Here is an 8,076-nt window from a genome sequence, read left to right as displayed (position 1 = left end):
TATTTAATTTTTTTATAGAAAAATTAATATTCTGAAAAATATTTATTTATATATATGTTTATTTTCTATTCTATATGTAATATATAATTTTTTTCTATTTTAATTTGTTTCATCTGAAACAAATATGCGTTCTGAGATTATTACTTTTGTTATTTTATTTTGTCATGTCACAGATTATTTATAATGTCTACTTGCGTATTAATTTTCGGTTTACCAGAGCTACTTTTTCATAGCATCTAACCTTTTCCGGATTGCTTTTCTGAAGAATAAGAAAAAAAGTAACTAAACCATAGGTTATTTATTCATTATTATTATGTTCTTGCACAATCGACCATGGCGCCCTCTTAATCAGGTAAGATCTACGTTTATCTTTTCCCTTTCAACGAGTTGCTTGTGTGCAAGTACGCTTGGGCACAGTGGTTACAGTTTTCCCTCTAATAAATCTACCGTAGTGAAATAGACAACTGCACTTTCTGCGGAATGACACAGGAAGATGGTACAGCGCGTGGCAATACCAGAACAACTCAACGACTGTATGTTCTCTTTTTGCTACAATAATCCCATTTACTCCCTTTTTTGTGGCGAAATCGAATCAAATCGGGAGGAAACTTTGAGAAATTGATATGCTGATGCTGAAGTAGAGCATGCATGATACAGAACTCCCAAGGACTACACAGGCACGCACGCATTCCAGAAATGGCAAAAGTAATATAGCAAAGTGTCGAAGACCAACCCTTCAACTAGCACTCACGCCTCGTGCCATAACCGTCAGTCATGTGGATGTATGGAGTGTCACGCATGAGCAGCAAATGCATCCATTATATGTATAAAAAGGTACAAGAATTAACCAGCTGGTTACCCACGATGGGCAGAGTTTTCGCTAATGGTTTCTTTAGAACTGTTTATTATTAGGAAGAACACTATTAGTGTTGTGATGCATTTTTATTTTTAACAAAATATATTAATTAAATTATTTTTAAACATTTTATAAATATCTAATGAGAAAATGTCTGTAACACCATATTTAATATTTCATTACAAAACTACACTCTTGATAATAGTGGCATACTGTCCATGTCGATTGTAAGTGAGAGCGATCTTTGGAAGGTAATGGATGGCAATGCTGTAGCCATTGAAGTTCTAACTGAGGCTCGGCTATTGCTGTTACCCTCCTGCCATGATCAGAGCTTTAATAGCTCAATAACACCCTATCCCTACGCTGTTCTCTACAGATAACGGGGAAGAGGAAAAGCATTCTTGCTTCGCCCCTTTAAGCCAGTCCTTATAAGGATAAGGACTGTCCATGTCGGATAAAAGAAATTTATTCAGAATTTTTTCAATCGTCAACAGTATTTTATTCGTTATGATTCTACTGGGATTCGTATCTGTAATGGAAATCTTGAGATAGTAATACAAATAACAAACACAGGTTAACAAGTATGAAAAAAATGCCGAAAAGAATAAATTTATGGGGTGGGGGAAGGTTGCAGTATTATTGATTATTTGATTTCAATTTATATCAACATTTACAAATGTTGGCTGTACTAGAACATTCAAATCATAAGGCATATCATCTATACATCGGTCAGATAAGTGAATAGTGATTAAATTTTCATGAAAACTATTTTTAGTTTTACAAAATTTATTAATTAAATTATCTTTTCTTCATTTTATAGTAATTAAATTATCTTTTCTTTATTTTATAAGTATTTAATGAGAAAGGACCTCTGACACCATATTTATTATTTGATCACAAAATTATATTTTTAAAGAATATGCAAGTTGGGTGAACCTCTAACACATTGGAGGTAAAATTGTTCTTCATAAATAGTTCTTCATGTGGGGCGAGGGGAGACATCAAAATCTTTGAGGCGGGGCATGACCTGATCCAAAAATTGTTGGGAAATACTGAATTGTAAGGCAAGTTTGTGGGATGCCCATTGCATTCCATTCTATCACACGGAAAAGATGTTTTCTTTATATATATATATATAAACGACAGAAGTTGCCTTCACTCCATAAACAAAGAGTTCGACTACATTGAGATAATCAAAACCACCCACGCCCATTGAAGCAGCGAGGAATTCAAGACCGGATTGTAGCATTAGTTATGCGGAACAAACGGATCTCGCTGGGAAAATTTCATGGATAAACTTGAAGATATATAGAAAGAGAGAGCGAGAAAGCATAAATCACGTTTAGCCTTGCACGCAATGAGGGAGGAACTTGACGAGCTATGGCAACAAATCAAGTTGCCTTACATCTCAGACACTGACATAAAATTGCATCATGACCTCTCATATAGAAACCTGGCCATTCTAGCGTAGTATAAATATGTCTGTAGCATCGTATTGCGCAAACCACAGTGTTAAATTTTCAGCCAGACGATAAGGTAACGATATCACGGAGATGGAAAAGATCACGATCGTTGCATGCTTTGGCACGGTGTGTTGCAAATTCACCCCTCAGGGTAGCTGAGGTGTACATAGGATGACACCCAAACCATCTACTTTCGATGACTGATGCTGACTAATCTACAGGTGATGTAGACACAGTTGACTTTGGAACAAAACTTGGGAGGGGGATTGCAGGAGTGATATCCTGGGTCATCAGCTACTTCTCGCAAATGTGCAGAATTCTGGAGCCAAAGTCCCACAAGGTCATCGTCGACAACACGCCATCTAGATTCTGAAGGAGTGAAAACTGACATGCCGGTCCAAAGAGTCGCTGGACAGGCATGCCAGTTTCTACTGGACTATGCAGATAGACGGTTATTTCTATGTACGGACAGCATGAGGCGATGGCCCCCACCATCTCGTGCACAGTTTCAACTGTTTAGGCCTGCGGATACATAATGATGGTCAGGTTATTTTTCTGGTCTGAATTAGGATCCTTTTTGTGTTTCCCGTGTGACCCATCAACAGCTCACAGTAGATCAAGTGCATTCTGCCATGTTGCATCTATTCCTAGAGGGCGCTGGAGTGAGTCTGAGGTCGATGGATAATTCGCCATGTTGGTTTGACGAACATATGGATGACATCACCCATTCTTGAATGGCCGGCGAATTAATCGAATTTCACTCAGATCAAACAAGAACGGGATGTTGTGGAGCATGAACTACAACTCTCTTCCAAATGGTACAATCTTATGTCATTGTGTAACAACCGCACCAGAAAGGTCACAGAAGCCAATGATCGTAATAGGAAAAGCAGTGGAATAACTCTGGAATTTCCCAGTTGGATTAATACAAAAACCAATTATTGTTCTTATAACAAAATCCGTTTGTAAAAAACTATGTCTTTTGAATAATGAAATTGCTTTTTTGTATGCGACATTCTTTGAGGTCTTTTTGTTGTTGATCTAATCCTGAAAAAGCAGGTAGCAGAACCTAAAAAACTAATCTCATTTAACAAACATGCATACTTTATGTGAACAGACCGAGTGCACTTGAGATACGGATTTCTATGTCTTTAGTGAAATATGTGCACACGTTTAGTAATTGCAAAATTTTATTTAAAATAATTCATTTTATATAACAAAGCACATACTAGATTTAAAACGAATCTGTATGTAATTTGCTGTCGGTGACGTTTATTTGACGTCATCTTTAAGTAGAATGCGGGAAATAAATGAAGTGCGCCATCATAACCGTCTATGGAGTTTTGCTATGAAAATTTAATCACATAAGGCAATGGTGTATGGAAAAATATGTATTTCTAATTCACCCAGGATAGTTTAAACGTTTAGAAACATACTGAAGCATTTATATTGTACTTAAAAAGAATATATACTTAGACAGAAAAAGGTTATTTCGTTTACGCATTAATGCAAAACTCCCTCATTGGGGTACTGTGCAAGTCAGCGTGGCCTAATTAGGTTAAATATAAGACGATTGTGAATCTTCCTTTGCATGTTTCAGTCTTAATAATAATAATAATAACTTTTTAATGTTGATGATCTGGATGCTGGGTCTCGAGATATAGCATGTCAGCGTGCATCCTCGAAGTTTGTGTTAAGCTTATCCGATGAAGACGTTGGTTTATTCTTCAGTGAATCTATTGGACTACTTCTGATACGCATAGAACTAGAAACCTGAGCTAGTACACTGCGTTTTATTAGGTCTATAGGGTGTGCATTCCTTGAGTTGAATGTCCTTAAGATTCTCTTTAGAGCACTGCAGTTTGAAAGATTACTGTTTTCAAGTTGTCTTTCTAACACATCTGAAACGTAGAATCCCCAAGTGGCTTTCTTATAGTGGTTGTTATATTGATATTCTGAAGTCATTATGCAATATATGTTTCTTGGATATTGTGTAGTAAGTATGAAAGTAATGTTTTAGCATGATTGCGCAGTGGTAAAAACGTCTGATCCTTATTATTTAATGTTCTGAAATCGCATTGCGGATAAAGCTTGTGTCGTCTCTTTCCTTCCAAGGAGACAGTGCAAGCATGATAGAATGAACTATTATTCTATCGTTTTATACTGCAGTGATACTGATTTATTAGTTTATAATCTGTAGACAACGTGAATGTTATTATAACGTATCTTAGTATCATTTCCTAACATTTTGTATATTAGTGCTTTTATGTATGTGGTAGATAAGTCTTTGTCTATATTACTCGCCTTCAACTCCCCGATGTTTGTTTTGTAGTTCTTTGTATGTTCCTAATCCAGTTCATATCCACATCTATGTAAATTAATTCCAATGTATCTGTTGTGTGCTAGTAACAATAAGGATGTGTACCTTTTGTTGTGTGGACAGAAGATGTCGGATTGTTACGTATTCGGTGTGGATTTCTCAGTATCGTGACCTTCTGTCTCGTCGGAAGGTGGAGGAGATTCATGTTAAGCTGGTTATTGACCATATTAATATCGCACTGCATGTTTGCTTGGGGCAATGTTGGCGTTGTTTATGACACCTTGGTTGAATCATGAATCGTGGCTGTATTGGAAGATCTTTCCTCTTGGAAGGCAGCTGCTGGTTACTATCATGCAAACAGATTCTAAAGAAGGAGAGAGAGAGAGAGAGAGGAGACTGAGTTATTTAATTGAACTTGAAAAGATCTGCAATGAATTGAGCTGAAGTACTTTGTTCTTAATGATCGTTCTCTATTCCAGCACGTGCTGTTTTCTGACATAAGTTATGCATGAGTCTTTTTTTGGACTCAGTGTCCATGGCATAATTAATTTATTGCCATGAAAGTCAGATATTTGTGTTCCCAAGTACCTAGAGTGTTGCAGAAGATACAACGAGCCTTTTCTTGTAGGAGATATCTCACTGAAAGAAGATGAGTGGTGTGTGTGTGTGTGTGTGTGTGTGTGTGTGTGTGTGTGTGTGTGTGTGTGTGTGTGTGTGTGTGTGTGTGTGTGTGTGTGTGTGTGTGTGTGTGTGTGTGTGTGTGTGTGTGTGTGTGTGTGTGTGTGTGTGTGTGTGTGTGTGTGTGTGTGTGTGTGTGTGTGTGTGTGTGTGTGTGTGTGTGGTATGCATAAAGATGTGCATTGCAAAAGGTGAACTTAGATATGTAAGGACGTGGGAAGAAAAAATATACCATCTTTTCTACATGTTAAGAAGTAGTAGACGGGCTTCTTCAGATGACCAAGTTGAAAATTCGATTTTGTTTGGGGGATGAGGATGTAAAGTGCAAACAGTAACTAGTAGTTACGGTTTACAATTATTGATGTTACTTTTTGTTTTAGGAGTTTTTATCGGTAGGCTTCTGAAGGTTTCTTTACTTTAGGTTCTGGAATAAAGACCATAAGAGATCTTATGTGGTTCTTATTCCCGTTGAGCTCCAGGTAGAGAAAAAAGTGTTGACGATGGGACTGTCCATGTTTCTGTTTGAAAATAGAGGCTCTGGAAGGAACAGCTGAGTATGATGATCTAGTCAGCATGTGGTGAGGTCCTCTACTTTTCCACAGTTGCGGAGCATGTCGGGAGAGTGTTCAGCAGGTTACGATGAAGGTCTAATCGTAGGGCAATGTTTTGAGACGACAGATGATCTAAAACGGTGTGTGGTTTTATTTTCATGGAGACTGACCTCTCTCTCTCTCTCTCTTTCTCTCTATTAGCTGCTTGCAGAGTGCTGAGAAGGCGAATGATTGTTTCGTTCCAGAGGAAACACGTGATTGCCTTTTAGATATGATGGAAGAAGTCTCCTGAGAGGGGGTGAAAGTAGTACTTTGAAGGTGCGCAAGAGCACATTAGAAGCCACTTAGTTGGCTATTGATGTTCTTCTCCTAAGGGGATGAATGATTCGTATGTTGTTCCATTTGCGCAGCGCCTGTTTGAAGAGGTTGTGCAATTGTGTCCAGTTCAGGGTATTACACATCTTGCAGGAGAGTGTTGTTGAAAATCCAATAGAAGATGGTTTGGAGGAGAGAGAGAGAGAAAGTCCTAAGATTACCGGTAACTGTTCAATGCAGATTAATCAGATACGAGTGGTCTGTGTTTTTTTTCTGTAATTTATAAATCACGACTGCATGATTTAGAATGTGCACACCTATTCCCATGTGTATTACGCTTCCTTGTAGAGTTTCTTGTATGGATGTATCAAAGACTTCAGACAGCTCAGTCAAGCCAACCCCATGACAATTTTGTTTCCGTCTGTGGAGGCGTTGCTTTCCATCTCACCTTCTCGGTAGCTCAGTCGGTGGTATTGATAATACTCTTCAGTTGACAAAGACCGAGGTTCGAATTCCGTTTAAGATGTAAGGAACCATCATAAAGAACCTTTTCAGATGAAGGTGAGTTATTCACTTTTATTCCCATGTAGAAGGGTTTTCCCTCCAAGGATACAGGTAAATCGGCCATAAGACGTACGAAATTTCCAGACATAAAACCCTGGGTTCATAACCTTAGCTGTCTCAGTAGCAATTTTAAATAAACATAACCCTTCTCAGCATACTTGGTTCAATAGCTTTTCACTGTCAAGCAACTTTGCTTCATAGAAACCTAATCAATACTGTGATATGGCAGTTAATCCTATTTACATAGCATGCTCTGTCTTGTCAGCTACATTTATTTTTCGGGCCGGTTTGCCTGTTTTACGAGATGAAAATCTACTTTCCAGAAGGGGCCGCTCCATTTTTGCATGCACCCGGTTAACTCACCTTCAGGTGAAACGTCCACTTTACGGTTTTGACTTGATTTCGGTTTAATCAGGTTTATAGTTAAGTTTTTATTTCCTTATTTATATGTGGGTGTAATTATTGGGATCTTTAGTACATCAGGAATATCTCTAATTTCACAGATTTTATTTATTAATTTTAGTACGAATCGGTCCTGACTAATAAATAGAATTTAATAACTTTGGGATTGATGCCATCGATACGAAGATCTTTCTATGGGTTAGCTTAATGAACTTCAGAAAACAGATCCTCTTGTGTTAGGAACGACAAAGTCCAGTTTGTTCATGTCACACATTATCAACAGTCCGATATTTTTCTGTAGCTCTAAGATGGAGTCCAAATATAGTGGTTAAAACCATTTACGCTGTTGTAAAGATTTGGCTTCATTCGTAAAGTTGTGTTTTATACATTCAAAGGCTACTCTCCAGCTTCTCGTTAATCAGATTCCAAGTGGCTTTTGTTTTACATAATTTTTGGTGCAGTAAGTTTATTTACGTAGTAGTTTCTTTCTGAATTTTCAAGGTGTTGTGTTGTAAGGCGTTTCCCTGTCCTTTTGTAAGTACTATTAAAGCTATATTTACACACATATACGAAGAGCGGATCTTCTTACGAAAATTAAAAACAAACAAATAAATTTGTTTTCTATTCCACATCAGAGAACGAAAAGGTTCCCCCTGGTGACTGCAAATCAAATTATTTAGAGTGCAAAAGTCAAATACCAACATCTGAAACTGTAATGGTGGAATCAAGTAGTAATTCCGAGCCTAGAAAATCAACTTTTTTTTTTTATTTCTTACATTCACTTGCTTTTTTTTATTACATTCAAACACTGCATTTTTTGCAAGGAGTGGTTGAGATTCTTGTGTGTTTTGTGTATCAAACTTTGGAGCGTAATCTAAATTCCTAAGATTTTTTTTTCTTAGCATTAATGCGCTAACGGAACAAAGG

Source organism: Typopeltis vanoorti, chromosome 10 (genome assembly GCF_054136105.1).
Source record: "Typopeltis vanoorti isolate ZY-2024b chromosome 10, IOZ_Tvanoo_1.0, whole genome shotgun sequence".
In the NCBI taxonomy this organism is placed as follows: Eukaryota; Metazoa; Arthropoda; class Arachnida; order Uropygi; family Thelyphonidae; genus Typopeltis; species Typopeltis vanoorti.
This window is presented reverse-complemented; position numbering follows the sequence as displayed.